General features: G+C 40.1%; 1 protein-coding gene across 1 annotated transcript in view; it reads left to right on the forward strand.

Annotated features, from left to right (window-relative positions):
* The first annotated feature begins 11871 nt into the window (after positions 1–11871).
* LOC139910714 (serine/threonine-protein kinase PAK 3-like) overlaps positions 11872–17156 on the forward strand; it is a 29370-nt gene continuing 24085 nt past the window's right edge. Inside the window, exon 1 of the mRNA XM_071898095.2 lies at positions 11872–12009. The gene's annotated coding sequence lies outside the window, so the exon portion shown is untranslated. The remainder of the gene's footprint in view (positions 12010–17156) is intronic.

Consider the following 17156-nt stretch of genomic DNA (forward strand, 5'->3'; position numbering starts at 1 on the left):
TCCATGAGGATAGGCTCAGGTTGTGTTTGTACAGCTAGCACTGATGTGTGCTAACATGGTGATGAGGATTTTCAGTGTAGTTTTTATATGAAAATCAATAAAACCAACTTTATTTCCCATGTTCATTATCTTAAATTTTTAAATATTTGATTGTGTGTGACATTGTGCTCTAAACATATATAACTACATAATGACATTTGTTGGCTAATATCGCTTTCCAGCTCTTAACGCCATGACTCCTTTTTTTAGAGGCTGCTGACAAAATGTCCTCAAATTGAAGGACTTTCCGCATCATCCTATCCCTGTGAGGATACCTGTGTAACAGCTGAATAACAACGGTAAAACTGTGTAAACACACACACACACACACACACACACACACACACACACACACAGACCACTCTCACTAATCCCAAGAGCCCACTCAGTTCCATCCCCACCCCTATTTTAAATTCAAAGGTGCATCTCTGAGCTCCTTCTGAGCAGCATCAGACTGGATGTCCTTACTGAATGTTTCAGAGCCTTCCAAGCCTTGCTGTTTCCATACCAAATTAAATGATATACCTGTGTTGTTATTTTATACTAACACTGACTGATATTGGCAGAACCACATAGCTAGGACTTTAGACTACTATTCATAATAGCCTGTAATACTAAAGCTTTCTGGGTGTCTGACTTTGTGGATTATAAATGGATCCAGGCCTAATTATGACCAATGTGCAATTTATAAGATATTATGGTAACCTTAAGGCAGCCCACCTAACTAATTTGTGATTGGTGATAAAATTTAGTTAGCCTACATAATTGTTACACTCAAACTATTAGAAGTAAATGAGAGGAATTAGACCTTATTTAGAAAATTGCTTTCCTCTGGGTTCATGGTTTGAGGCTGCTGGTTTAGAGGAAGAATGGAAAAAAACATTTTTACACAGTGTTGAATGCAAGTTTCTTGTCAGCATCATTTTTGTACAGTTTGGTCTGTATCATTTCCCTGGACAGCCATATGGTTACATTTCCTAAGAAAAATGTTTTCATTTTCCTGGGTCTGTGGTGTGGGACAAGCCAGGCCCACTGTAGCACAGGGTAGTGAGCGAAATACCAAGTCACCACAGCAGGCTCCCTTAAAGAGAAATCCAACATCTTGTCGACTTAACTCCAGGGCGTGATAAAACCCTGAGTGTGATTCAATTAATTTGATTTGATCATACTTTATTGCCAGAAATCTCTGAAATTTGTTTTGCATCACAAGCCATCATGCAAGGAAATAGTACACATGATAGGATAGTTGCAAATTTGCTAGTAATAGGTTTCATATAAAAGCACAAGTAATTACATCCATCAGCCCGACTGCCCTCAGTTAGAGCAGACTATGATACTCCAAAGTGTCAATACAGTGCTTTGCCGCTATTGCCTGTGGCCGGTCTCAAACCATGGGCAACCGTAGATTAATATGGGGGATAGAGGAGTTCTGTTTAAGATGGTGTTCATATTGAAATACTGCCAGCCTTAGCATCTTCTTTGAATAAGCACTTTGAAACATTTACCATTTAACATAGATTTAAAATTATATAGAAACTAAGCCTCAAGTGCACAGAGATATCATTAAACCATACTGTAATCCCATACAATGTGCATTGTGGTTAAAAATACATTGGTAAATCATAGCTCTAACAATTCCTATTGTCATTTGTCATTGTGAAGAATGGGAAATAGACTTTAGAACAAATTATAAGACTGTGGTTAACCTATTAGTATGTTGTATAGTATGTCAGGAGGATAGAGGCCCACTAACTTCAATTACAGTAAATTCCTTTGGGGGTAATCTCTGCTGTGCCAACAAACACAAAAGTTAGTTTTAACATTTGTGAATGTAGCTGTAGCATGGATGAGCGTGACCCATCATCTTTTACATGGCTAAATTACCAGAGGAGGGTTTATAGAAGTTAATCTGATGTGGTAAAATGAAGAGCATTTAAGCACCACAGTGTACAGGATCCTCTCCCTTCTCCATAATCCACTGAATGTAGAGATCTCAGACATCAGATGAATCCACACGAACAGGAGGCTTTTAGTTGCTGGATTGTTTGTGCATTGTACTGCCAGATCATTATATCAACAAAAATTGATGGTAAAACAAATGGTAAAAGTTCATGAAGGTGCTTCAGTTCAACATTGATAAGAATGGGAAAGTGCTTGCTTAAGTGTGATTGATTTTGTGAATATTACCACTGTCATGATCATAGATATGCATTCTGATAAAACAATGTGACTCGTGCAAATTAATTATATAGCTTTATATATCACAGAAATTGCTTATCTGACTCTTCACTGCTCAGTGAGCTGACCCTACCGGATTTTAAGAATAATGGACTCTTGATTTCTGCTTGCATCAACTACATCGCCTTACAAATGCAGTCAAATTCACACATATTCACACCACCAAAATTTTATGATTGAAATCCACAAATACATTTTCCACCACAGTATTCCACCCAACACAAGTACATCACTTTCTCTCACTCCATTTTGTAAGACGTGTGACAGGCTGTCCTGCTGAAATACATTGGGAATTTGTAGAGTCTCTCAACAGTGAGGCGTGAGGCGTTGTGCTGCTGGGAGGGATGTCTCCATCCTAACAAGCAAGTCCCTTACATACTTAGAATTGGCCAAAAATACCGGACCTCTTGTGAGACTTGGAGGTATGAAGCTAACAGAAAACAAACTTGACATGACATTGTGCTTTCCTCTGCACACTAACTGATCAATACTCAATATTAGATTGTTCATACACAGACATCAACAGTCTCTCACTGGCCATTTCAACTCCAAACATGGAATATTCAAAATGAACCAAAGGATGCCCAAATTTGCCCAAAAGATGTGTAGTATGTCAGCATTAACCAAAAGAGAATTGCACATATTTCGGCTATATATATGTGGTGGTAAATTGACAGTGATTGGGCAAGTGACTGTGACCAGTTTGGTGCAGATCCTTTTCCACCACAGCTAACAAGATGTCTTTCCAGGCACATTTGGTAGGTGTGAGATTTTGTTTGTCTTTCCCTTGAAGCCCAAGGCAGACGACAGAGAAGCCCTGGCAGCTGATCTCAATTTGGTTCACCTACACACTTCATCTCTTCCTGCACATCTCATCTGCTGGGCTTGCATGTCTCTCTGATGCTTCCCTCTGTCTCTACTCCCAAGGCACAGTGAGCTCTGCCATAATGTGATAATCTAAACCATAATTTGATATGGTTTATACGTTACTCATTGACTGCTACTGGGATTATTGGATTCTGGACCATAGCACCTATCATCTTGCATTTCTTCCTCGCTTTTTACAAAATTATATATTCTTCTTGGACTAATGAGGAAAGATCAAAAGGAAATGCTGCTGCACACAAGCAGTGATGAAATTCCACATTCGTGTTATAAATGAAAATTGTATAAAGATAATGTTTCTGTTGATGTTAGACAATTTATGGCTGGCCTGGCAGAGTTGGTAAAGCAGACAAATTCTCCTGCAGATCAAATAGGTTAGATTGGATTGCAAGGCTGCACTGCCATAAATCTAGGAAATTCCTTGAGCACCGGCAGCAATGCATGATGTTTCCACATATGATGCAGGCTTTTCCCCAGACAGCTGATATACGACCCAGTGGATCTGCAAGAATGGAAAGCAAAAAGCTTTCTAAGAAACAATAGCTGAGCAACTATCAGCTCGTCTGATTATAGATTTGTGAAAGCTAATACCAATAATTAGAATAGAAAAATGCTATACTATAGCTATACTATAGCCAGCTATAGTTAATCATTCCTTAGGACACTGGATAAAGTGTAAAATATACATAGATATATATAGATGCCTGTTTATGCATGTTTATTTTTTGAACAGTTTAAATGCAATGGAATAAAAATGTTGAATATTGACAGAACATATTTTAATTGTCCTATTATCAACATTTTTCCGAAATCTTCAAAATATTTTTCTAGTCTGCAAAATGAGTTTTGCATTTTCAGCCTGGTGAACAGGATGAAGTACAAGGCTGGAATATATAGTATTAAAGGTGTGGAATAGACAGTATATAGCAATGAAGTATATACAGTAAACACACATTAAATATATCATAAATATATTGTATTGTATATAACTTTACTCAGGCACTTATAAATGGAGACAGCATGTGTGAGGTGCAGCATTAAGGTTCACTTCTCTCAATCACTGCTTTTTCCTTTTTCCTTCAGTTCTTTATTTTGGTCTGGTTTTTCTTGTGGACCAAACATTGTTCCTCTACCAGCAGTAACAGTCCTTCAGTGTCACTCCTCAGCATTCAACCTGCCATCACTGATCATTTTGCTGTTGGTTGCTGCTGTGTTTGTGTAGCCTTATAAAGGGAGGCCACTTTGGCTGTGTTGTGGTTTACCTTTGGCTCTAGGCTGATGCACTTTTGGCGTGTATTACTAGTTTCTGTTGAATTGGCTCTGGTTCATCCACTGAAGCTGTGCTGCTGATGAGACTGAGGGGAGAATTGGTAGCTGCTGACAAAGTGTCACTGCGTAGAGTTAATAGCTTAAATGGCTTAAACGCAATGGGACATTAATCTGAATAAACTGTAACTGTTACCTGCCACAGTTAATATAATACAATTATTTTCTAAAGAATATCAGTACATTTTCAGTACTTTCTGAATTAGTTAAAATTGTCTGAAGGGAAAAGGCATAATCGTTGATGCTGATTGTAGCTGCTAACAGTAAGAAAGAAAGAAAGAAAGAAAGAAAGAAAATCCTGAACATGAATAAAAATTACCAATATATTTCATCGAATTTGGTGGGAAAGAAATGTAAACTTAACTGAATATAATCAGATTGCATTGCTGATTTTGAGTAATCTAGTGGATTATGTTACTGATTACATTATTAAGCAGATTATGCGGAACAGATTCCATTTGGAAAGTAATTTTCCCAACTCTGCTCCTGTGTGTTATAACACTGGTAAACTCCAGACAGGGCTCATTACAAAATGTCACCACAGAGATGCTCTGTGCTTCAGAGGATATTTATAGGATTCATTACATAAACCTGATCACCAACAGCCAGCCTGTGGATACTAGTAAATCATGCCCCTCCTAACTGCAGTTGCTGTCTGTCCTGTCAGCTCCTGATCCGAGCTTTCACCACTACGCTTCAGAAAACGGTCAGCCTCGACTACGGTCTGCGGTGGGTCGTGCTCGGCTGAAGTTTATAGATGTCGCCCATATACGGCAGATTTTTGCCACAGTCGTTGGAGGAGGGCTTCATAGAAATTTCATGCTATGAAGTGGAGGGGGAAGATATGTTTAGTGTGGCCATCAGTCACACTGAAGGTCAGTCTAGTGTACCGCTCTTGTCTAATATGGCTGCTAGACCTGATATAGTGTGAGACACAAGACCAGATGAATCCAGAAGGGCAGCAATTGAGGAGCATTTTAGCTTTGTTATATTGTCTTATATTTTATATAACTGGAATTTAGCATCTTACATTTGCGTTTTAGGCATTCTGACCCAGAGTGACTTCCAATGAGAGAGCAGGTAAGGGTTTAATGGACACTTTGACAGCACAGATTGATGTTAAAGGACACACACTGGCTGTGGCAGGACTTGAATCTGTGACCTTTCATGGTCTCTCTAACCACTGTGTTACATTGTCACGTCAACTGGTTCCTCACAGTGTACAAAAACACCTGCTCCTTCAATGAAACACACCGACCAGGTTAATCCAGGTGAAAGCTATAATCTTTTGTTCATTAATTCACCTGTTAAATCTTTCAAATCTGCAAAGATGAAAGGAAGCAGAAAGGTTAAAGAAAGACTTTTAATACGGACAATTGAGACATTGTGAGGGCTCTGCGTGTATATCATTTACAAGGTGAACGGGCAAGACAAAAGCTTTAAGTGTTGTTGAGTGTTAGGTGCCAGCCATGCCAGTTAAGGTGTGTCAAGAACAATACTGCTGGGTATTTCTTGTTCAGTGGTTTCCTCTGCGTCAAGAACGGCCCTCCATCCAGCCAGCAGCGGGCTAGTCATCGAAAACCGCCCACTGATGAAAGGCTAAAGGAGGCTGACATGAATTTTGCAAGGCAACAGATGGGTTACAGTTACTGAACTAGTCCTTTACAACATAGATGCAGAAAGACCCGCGGAAGAATGCACAACTCACTTTACCATGACATGAATGCTGTAGCCGATGACATTAACGGAGCTCCACCTCGTCCAGCACAAACCACGAAACTGTGGTTGTGGAGATCCAAGGAACAAAAACCTGGGGAGCATTTGAGAATATGAAAAACATCGCCCGGTTTGATGAATCCTGGTTCCTGCTGCTAGAAGCACATGAGAGGACAGGGAGTATTGAGAAAACCGCAAGCAGATGCGTTCATCATGCAGTGTGTCAACATTGTGGGCTGGAGACCAGGGTTGAGTGTTCAGGGCAAGGCAAGGCAGCTTTATTTGTATAGCACATTTCATACACTGAGGCAATTCAAAGTGCTTTACAGAGTAATAAAAAATACAGTAAAGGTAAAAAATGTACAATTAAAAAGTGCAAAAGTACAGACAAGAGATCCACAAGATAAAAGACTTAAAAAGTAAACTAGTGCAGAAAAAGACAGTGCAAGAGGATTAGAAAAGTGAAAAGTGCATTAAAATCACATTTAAAAGAAAATAAAAAAGATATAAATAAATAAATATTACAGTGCAGATGAGTGTTGCCCTAGATTTCTTAAAAAGCCCTGGCGAACAGAAACGTTTTAAGCCCTGATTTAAAAGATTGTAAAGTGGAGGCAGACCTCAGATTTTCTGGAAGTTTGTTCCAGGCGTGAGGAGCATAAAAACGAAAAGCTGCTTCTCCATGCTTTGTTCTGACCCTGGGAACAGTGAGCAGACCAGCACCTGAAGACCTGAGGGGTCTGGCGGGTCATAACAGTGAAGGAGATGTATTTTGGTCCTAAACCATTAAGTGCTTTATAAACATGCAACAGAATTTTAAACTCAATTCTTTTGCACACAGGAAGCCAATGCAGTGATCTCAGCACTGGAGTGATGTGGTCCATGTTCTTAGTCCTGGTCTGAACCCTGGCAGCAGCATTCTGGATGGGCTGCAGTTGTCTAATAGCTTTTTTAGAGAGACCTGTAAAGACACTGTTACAGTAGTCAAGCCTACTAAAAATAAATGCATGAGCAAGTTTTTCAAGGTCCTGCTTGGACATGAATTCTTTTAGGGTGTGTTTTTGTAGCCCGTTTTGTACCCCTTCATATAAGTGGAACAATGTTTGGATGCCATCTGGATGTTGTTGCCACTCAGATGTGTCCCTTCATGGCAGCAGTGTATCCATCTGCGAATTGATTTTTCTTTTTCAGCAGGATAAGTTCCTATGATACAAGGCTATAAGAAGGAATAGTTGCACAACCTTGACAAGCCATCAACTCCTGCTACACTACCAGTTAACTTGACATAACTTTTGGAAGTACTGGAGCCAACATGGACCCTGATCTTTATTTAATATCTTTGACACCTTATAGAGTCTATGCCTTGACAAATTGAAGGGAGTAGGGTGTGTAACTCAATATTGGTAAGTTGCTCCTACTGTTTTTCCAGATAGGGGCTCAATCTGTATGGAAGGGTCTATGTAGATTTGTCATAAAGTGATTTCCTGAAGGTTTTTTCAGTTTCTCAACATCAAATATGGCCAGCATTAATAAACTGACATGGAAATGTTCCTTAAACCATCTTGATCAAATATACCACATGGACACTATCATGCAATGAAAGCAACAAAGCTTAATGAATCTATGTAGACTGTGTGGGCTGTTACTGTCACACCTCAGGATAAAATGAGTGGAAAGACACTCACACTTCCACTTTGACATATTAGGCACTTTGACTTATTGTGTATGTAACTATATGAAGCCAAACAGGTTTCATGACTGCATGCTTGATCAGAAGGTAAAGACTAGGACAGAGTTGATCATAGAATCTCCAGTCAGCTGCATGGGTGCTGATCAGCTGGCAACGATGTCTTTACACTTGTCAAATTAAGACTGAGAAAACTGTGTCCTGCAATGCAAGTGTTTAAAAATCATAATTTAGATTTTCTTTTAATTAGGATATACCTTCACAATGCTTTTATCATATCATGATCATCACAGTGTAACAGTTATCCAAGGAATTGGCACATCTTAGCACTAGAAGCAACCTATTACTCTGGATACAAGGTTCAGTAGACAATGTATTGCCTTAAATTCTTATTACTGTATATTTGGAGCTTACACAGGTATATTTATGATGTATTTATTCAGTAAACTCAAGGCAGCACTCTCATCTCATTGAAAGTGTGTCTTTCAAGGTATTGCTATTAGCTGAAATCCTTTTTACTCCAATTTTGGTGCTTGTCATGTTTTTCCTGGAAATGAAGCATTACATGGTCCTCTGTGGTCTGAGAAACTCTCATTACCCCGAGGCTAATGAAACCTGTTCTAAATCCATTGCAAAATTTCAAAAATGCTTTGGTTGCTTTCTTTAATTCCAGTGAAATTGACAGTTTGGAGGGTTTCACTCAAAAGCAGCAATATGCACTTTCTTCCACACAAAACCCAGAAAGAATTTATTTTTCAGCTCTCAGGGTGCTTTTATTGATACCATAGTGTTTTGAAATGCTGCCCCACACCCGATTTGAACTAAATATAATCCAAATCATATTTGCAGTGTTTGAAAGGCTTTGGCGCACTAGATGTGCCATCTCAGAACCAGGGATGTCTTGACACTTCTCTGCTAACAGTGTATATAAAACTGTCTCTGTGTGAGCGCACTGTCTTTGTTGGTGATCCTTAGTGTCGGCTGTCAGGAGTCAGAGCAAAGCCTCCTCGTCTCTGCCTCACTGCTTTAAAATAAGTGTTTGCACGGCACTATTGAATAGAATTCAAACTTGCATTGCACAATCTTGTCTGTGCTGGCAGGGCTTAATCAGGTTTTTGATTTCAACACTTGTGTTCATCAAATCTGGAGCAAAACATACACTCTAATTCTAATCGTTGTTAACATCTCTTGTTAAACACATCCAAGTCCTAATGATGTGTGTTTTACTGTATTCCCCTTTTATACAATTCCCTAGACTTCAGAAAATAGGAATCATTTCATACAATTGTTATCAACTAAACTATATTTACTATATTTATTATAATTTAGTGTATTCTACAATCATTTTAAAGCTCAATATCTATTTAGTGTAGCCCACCAAATATAATTACAATTTAGTAAATCAGTAAGGCCATGATCTGATGTAAATCCTGGATTACATAAGAAATGATTTTGAGGGACAGGGTCTTCCTTTAGCCATCTGGTTCTCCATTTGAGTGAACACTGACAGACCAGCCATATTACTCTCCAGTGAGGAATCGACATTACAGGGGTTGTCAGGACAACCAGCCATGATTCAGAGAGCCTTGGATAGGCCTCCACCTTGGGCTAGAAGCACTAGCCATGAGACTGAGCAGATGCTGAGCCAGTCAGCCAATCACAGGTGAGATAGAGGAAAAAGATGACATCATAGGCAAATTAGGACAACTGGAGTGAGTATTTGGTTTGTCGTCTCCGCCTGTTTATGAACTGGGAGTTGTCTTTTGGGGGTTTTTTTACACAATGTAAAAAAAATATTAGCTGCAGTTCAGTCAAGTTTTGGCATTATAATGACTTAATTGGCAAGAACAAACCCATAAACCATTCATTTTCACTAAATAAATCACAGATCAAGTTGAAGCACCTAGAAGTGCTATTGTCTGAGTGATATTACATATTTGCCAACTTTCAACATGATTGCAAAAAAACCATTTCCCTTTATTTTGATTAACTCAAAAGACAGCAGTCGTAAGTGCTTCAGGGGAAAAAATATTAGCACAACCCTGATCTCCAATAATATAGTTAAGCTAGTCACTGGTTTGAAACTGGTTTAAAACCTTGGCGATAGCCTTAAATATTTATAACACCTTAGCTAATTATTGCTTTCTTTGTTTTTCATGCATTATATTATGACTGTTGAAATGATTTGTTTGGGTTCTGACTAAGCTTCTGATCAATGCATTTGATTTAAAAATCTGAATGGAGAAGAGCCTCTATAGCTCCAAAAAACTTGGATGATATTTAGAGACAGTAAAGTGTAAATGTGACTACGGATAGTAGATGTTACAGTTGTCCAGGCTGCACGCCTGTCAGCTGAAATGTTGCTTTGCCAAGGACAATGTTGTGTTGCACTGAAGGCCACAGCATGTTAGAGATGTATGATGAAAAGAAACTGTCCATTGCTACTGTCAGTTTGCAGTGCTTCATTTCTGATGGTTGAACAGGTGCAAATGCCAGCCATTTATAATTAGCATAGCAAACATCTGTGAATACTAAACGTCACCATCTTTGGGTATTATAAAAGCTCTTTGGTTAAATAAACAACAGGAGCACAGGATTGCCTTGGAAGTAAACACAACCACCACCAGTGCAGCTACCAACCTAGCAGCTTACTGTGATATTAAAGGAATAGTTCACCCAAAAATGAAAATTCTGTCATCATCTACTCACGCTCATGCCAAATGAAACACAGGTGAAATTTGTTAGTCCATATAACACACAGGGAGGTTGCCAGCACAACTTTGTAGCAGCCTTCTCCAAAACAACTGAAGTCAATGGGGACCAGTTCTTTAGAGTTCCAAAAAAAAAAAAGCCAAACAATCACACTGTGAATAGAAAGACCTATACACCATGATTTGTTGCAAGTCAATCAGCTGTAGTTAAGATTTGCACTAAATTATGGTGTAAATATAGATCTTTTTGGAACTCTGAAGAACTGGTCCCCACTGACTTCAGTTGTTTTGGAGAAGGCTGCTATGGAGTTGTGCTGGCAACGTCCCTGTGTGTTATATGGACAAACTTCACCTGTGTTTCAGCTGGCATGAGGGTGAGTAGATCATGACAGAATTTTCATTTTTGGGTGAACTATTCTTTTAAAGGGGAACATGCTACTGTTCAAAATTATTTATTATTTATTGTTTGTATCTATTGGTGACTACTGACATTTTGTATGAAGTGTGTACCCATTCCTATGCAAAATCAACAAACAGAATATACTATTCCATGTACCAAAGCTAAATATCACTGCTTGTTGTCTACTTCTGAGTTATGGTATTTATATGTGCTGCTTGTACTAGTTCTCATGTCTTTTAAGGGTTGCAGACCGTCATAATTGTATTGTGAACTTAATTGTATTATGGATTGTATAATCAAGGCTAATGTCAAGTGGGCATGACATGAGTGTGGCAAATTATATATTTTATTATATATTTACTGAAAATATAATAATACCTATACCTATATATTTCAATATGGTCCATATATATGGGAAATTTTTGCCATTAGAGAGGAACCATATTGTGGCTATCACAGCCTTTTAGAGGGTTTGTCAGTTCAAATACTGAAAGTAAAGAGCTTGAAGATGTATTTTAACACATTTTGTCTGAGCTTTGGAAAAGATTGCGCTTGTTCTATTTGGAACTGTTGTGTCAGGTTTCGACTAGCATTAAGAGGCTAGTACACAAACCACTGGTTTACAAATTTGCAAATGTAAAGCTCTTTAGCTGATCCCTCCCTCCTCGGCTTCTCACTCAGCAGGTTTGGTCTGTCAAACAGAAAACTAACTCTGTCTGCCTCTTTGCTGCCTCCTCCCCCAGACCTGCTGCCTTCATTAATATTCAGCCTCCCAGCCAATGGGCTAAGCAGGGTGGATGACATCATGGGCTAGGGAACAGTGAGCAGCCAGTGAAGCATCCAGCCTGCCGAACAAGCTTGCTTTTAGGGTCAGGAACTGGTCTGACAAGAGAATGGCAATCCTGCCTGTAAACTGTCATTAGGACTGTACATTTGACGATGAATCTACCACAACACCAGGCCCAAAGGCGAAACACTGAGCAAGAGAATGTCAAGACATATTTCAGGTAATTCCCTCTCTGTGTATGCAATAGGGGATGTGGAGGGGGAAGGTAGGGGAGGGGAAGGGAGGAAGGGGAGGGGGGGCTGTGTATGTAGGGGTGCTTTGTAGCCTTTTTTCTCCTTCCACTCTGCATTCTGCCCCGCTAAGGAGGTTGAGCAGGCAGCTGTTTTATCAGCAGTCCGTCTGTAAGAGCAAGAGGGAAATGGATGCCTGCATCAGATGGGCTGGACATGTTTTGTATTCTCATTTACCCCCTCTGCATCACATCCTCCCTGTATTTTATGCACTCCCTTGTGCCTCTCAAACAGCATCTTTATTGATGGGAGGTGTTAGAATCAATGGTGGCGTTTGTAAGGGCCTTGTGTGAGTGTGTGTGTGTGTGTGTGTGTGTGTGTGTGTGTGTGTGTGTGTATGTGTGTGTGTGTGTGTGTGTCAGTTCTGTAGAAATGCAGCAGCTGCAGTGGCAACACTGGAACAAAAAGAAGCAATGCTATTTTGGGTCCGTAGACCCGAGGCTGGCGGATGGATCTGAGCTGTACATGCTATGGATGGGGAGTGATGGATGGTTATTACGCTGATGGATGCTCCTTTGTTATCTCTGCGCTGCCTGTCTTGTGGCCTTTTTTTAGGGAGGGTTTTATAAAGCAATAGCTTTTTTGTTTCCTTTCTGTCTTTGCATGTACACACAGAGAGAGAGAGAGCAGAGATGTGCCTCTGTCTGCTGGCTTTAACATGGATGTGTGTAGCGGTTTCATGGCGGCTGTAGTGACAGGGAGATATACAACATCTGGTCACCTGACTTCATTGGGGATCGGAGTGGGGGTGGGGGCCGGTCCTGCGAGAGCCGAGCTATTCTGCCTCGGATTCTTGCACAGCCGTCAGCCGGAGGAGGATGGGAGGATCGGCCACCTATGTACCACCCGTCACCGGCCGCTGCTCATTTAGCCTGTGGTGTCAGAGCCGGGGCAGAGCAGGCGCAGAGAGGGAGCGAGAGATTCCTTCTCCAGGAAGCACAGTCATCCTCCTGTTTGTGAGAAGCAGGGCCTGATGGGAGGACCTGTTGTCTGGCTGTCGTGTGAAAGAGGGATGTGATAGGGAGTCATCTCGGAGATAGCCGAGGGAGGGCGAGAGGATTGAGGAAGAGAGTTGGGGGAGGGGATGCTGTAGGTGCTACTCCCTGCGTGCCTTGGCCTGCTGTATTGATCTAGATGTGATACATGCTCATCCATTCAGCACTGATCCATCTGTCCAGACCATGATTCTACCCCATTCCTCTATTTCGCTCCACAATTATCCAAGGTTTTCTACTTTCTATACATTGTTTTGCATGTGAATGAATAGTGGCTAAAACATGTACTATCCATATGCATCACCATGGCCCCTCCCCTTCCCTTTTTCAGTTTATCAGATGATTTGTTGTTCTACCTGAAACTGCATTGTGATTTATGTAAGGTGTATAAAATAGTTTTTGTCACAATACACAGTACACAGCACTGGGGTTGGCAGGAAAGACACAAGGCCTATACAGAGCCAATATAATTTGACTATCAGAAGGCCAACAGAGAGAGAGATGCTGTTATATACTTTTAGAGTGGAAGTGTCTTGTATTTATGCATCCTACATCCTTCCCCTGATCAGAACAGAGAAACTGGCCCCGGATAGTTGATCTCTATTCTGGGTCTGGAGCGCTGTGCTCCCCAGGCCACGGGCATTACATATTCATCACTTCATTATCTACACAGACAGACAGCAGGTCTCTTACAGGCAAATGGGCTATATTTTGCATGTCTATATGGGTCGGTGTAGGGCCGCACACCTTGGGTTATGAGTATCCACAGTGTGTAGGTTACATGCACCTCCTGGAAATCTATGCAGAGAGAAAACACACAGATATAAGTGGTTGGCAGTCAAGAGGTGGTAATATGATCGGTCTGATATACATGAATTCTGTATAACTGAAGAGAAAGTAAAAAAAAAAAAAAGAAAATACAAACTCCACTTTTCAGCGTATTGTTTACAATGCAAACGTGGATTGTGTACAGGTATACACAAAGCGTAATGTGTTGGTTTCAAACTTACTAGTAATAACAGTTGGGGATTTCTTAAGAACTCAAGGTCACAGAGCAGAGAATGTGAGAAATTAACTACAGCGAACGTCTCATTAGCACACACAGTATCTTTGAACAGTGAATTCCCTGGTTTGGATTCATTTTGCTGCCTGTTGATGCTAAAGCTGTGAATTAGGCCTGGTATGCAAATGTTTTCATAATTTACTCTAGAGGTACACTGGTAATCTACTATTATTATTATTATTATTATTATTATTATTATTATTATTAGTTATTGTTATTTATTAGTATTAGTATTATATAAATTCAACAACCACTCAGTGAAAGGCAGAATGATCTTGCAAGACGCAAGGGAGGGAGACAGAGAGAGAAAATTATTTACTAAATCAGCAGTGAGAGAAAGCAGAAGACATGGATAGAAGAACAGCAGAATATGGACTTTGGACTAGATTTGTAGGCCAGGGATTCTGCACAAAGCTAGAATGCATTGTTGAGGAGGCTGGGCTGCCTGGACCACCTTTCCCCTCAGCCTCTTGGGAAATTGTGATAGTTATTGCAATTTCCCCTTTTTTAAATAAAATCAATTGCCCAGGCCTGTGTGACCAAAATGAAAAATCAGCTGACACACAGGTTACCCTCTTAGACCAATATCCACTAACCTGCTCCCACTGCAAACAAGCATAACTTTCCATGCTTCGTCTTTTTTTTTTTTTTTTTTTTTACATGGCCAAATATAAACAAACTTATAAAAGCAGTGGTTAGTTTTCAGACTGAAACAGTGTATGTATTTATTTTCTCTGTGGGTGTGTGTGTCGGTGCAGTTTTGGGCTTCCCCATGTTTTCTGTTGGTCAGTGTAACCCAACACACTGAGCTTCTCTTACCTCACCTCAGCTAACAAAAGCTGTAGACACAGAGCCTCCTCTTGGCCTGTAGCCTGTCAACTGTGCTGCCTGAAATATGATAGTAGGACATACAACACATACAAGTAGGCCTCCATCTGTTGAGGACTTACACTCTTTGAGTCTGGGTGAGTTTTGGTGGCGGGGAGCTTATAACACAGTTTATGTTTATGGTTAATACTTGTAAATGTCTAGTGACCTCGTGTGCAGGGTGTGTGTGTGTGTGTGTGTGTGTGTGTGTTTGGGGTCATAGCTGTCTAGAGTGTAGCAGTAGTCTAGTGGTAGGTGTGTCAGATCTACAGTCTGTGTGTTGTGGATTAGCATGTAGGATTGGAAGCCATCTGGCCATTTTGTCTGAGAGAGGGGAGGGGGAGTAAGTGAGAGAGATGGACAGAGAGAGAGAGAGAGAGAGAAAACACTCACACACTGACACATTGACACAACTCCCTCTGTAATCTCTCTACTTGATGTCTGTTGCTACTTAGAATAGGGTTGCTTGTCTGTGCGTGTGTGTGTGTGTATTTATCTGTGTCTCTCTGTGCATTTGTCTGTGTCGGTGTCTGTATGTGTAAAGACTACAAAGCTAGTCCTTATGTGATCCTCCCTGTCTCTGATGCATCAAGTGCAAATTGCAAATAGAGCCGCAAGACTGTCAGAGGATTGTCTGAAGGGGTTTCAAGATTCGAGAAAGTAAGAGGAATTAGAGCCTGTAAGATCAAGGATTCAGGTTCCATAGGGTCAAGAGTTACAGAGGGGCTTCTGAACTTGAACAAGTGTCTGAGGATGAAGAGGACAGAGAAGGTGAAATGTTAGGGAGAATTTTTAACTCAAAAACCTGTGCAGATCTTAAAAAGACAGACTGAAAATAACATACCACTTTTTTGATTTAGATTTGTCAATGAAAAATCAAATAATAAAAAAAGATGTTGAACTGGTTTGACAAAAAACAGATAAATTGAAATACCTAAATACTACAGAGAAAAACTTTTGGTACAGATTTGTACAGCATGTTAAGTCAAGGACATGTGAACCAAGTTTTGTAACTCTAGGTGAAAGGGAATTACAGATCTGTCGCACATAAGAAACACCTTTGAACTGAAGGCTTTGTGGCTATCCAGAGCGGTATGCAGTCGCATTGCCTTCAAAGAAACTACGAGGAATTCAGTTACTTCTCTCTTTTCATCTGCAAGGAGCTGCAACTACTGTGTAGTACTATGCAGCACACTGCCTCTCAGTTGATCCACTTGCTGACTCACACGTTAGTCTCATGGTATTGTTGAAGTCTCTGAGAACTCATAATGCAGCTATACATGTGTATGGCAGGTAAGGTTATCAGACATTAGATCCATGGCCATCTAATTTTGTAGTAGTCAAAATTTTCGCTCAACAGAGACAAATAACAAACAAATAACAAATTCAAGATATGAGACCAAAGAGTGTTTGTGTGTGTGTGTGTGTGTGTGTGTGTGTGTCATGTGGATATGAGAGAGCTCTAGAGTAACAGCAGGGCAGGTCCATCAGAGCTAAATATTAAATGACAGGCTGAGCTCCGAGGCCTTCCCAGCAGGGGAGATGGGGAAAGGATGATGCCCGGTAAAATGGGAGTCATGGTGGATTGCAGGCTGTGGTAAATAAATGGGTCTTGAGTGTGGATTAACATTGAGACAGAGCCTGTTTTCTGTCTGTTTTTGGTTCCCAACTGTTTCGTTTTGAGCATGGGGAATGTTGTCCCACATGCTGTGAGCAGAGGGTTTGAGTGGGTTTATAGAAAGTAAATAAATAAGTGAGGTATTGTGGAGAGAGACCATTTAATAGTCTTTGTACATTAGGGAAGTAGGGCTTTGTAATGAAAGAGAGGTTGTGACAGTATTCTGTGATGAGTGATGAGTTGTGGATAAATTGAATGATTTTATTGTAGAATTTAAACAGCATAGAGGTGCATTACAGTAACCTTATCTAGATTAAATGAAGACTGCATCAGAAAATGACAATAAATACCTAATCTTCATATTATTAGAGGTGAAAATATGTTATTTTAGATATTGCCTTGATAAAGTTGTCAAAAAATAGGTCTGGATTACAGGAAACACCAAGATTTTTAATCTAAGATTAAACTAAGATTGATTATGAGTAACTGTACATCTACTCAGACTGAGATCTGTTAGAGATCTGATGGATGGTT

The sequence above is a fragment of the Centroberyx gerrardi genome, chromosome 11 (genome assembly GCF_048128805.1).
Source record: "Centroberyx gerrardi isolate f3 chromosome 11, fCenGer3.hap1.cur.20231027, whole genome shotgun sequence".
In the NCBI taxonomy this organism is placed as follows: Eukaryota; Metazoa; Chordata; class Actinopteri; order Beryciformes; family Berycidae; genus Centroberyx; species Centroberyx gerrardi.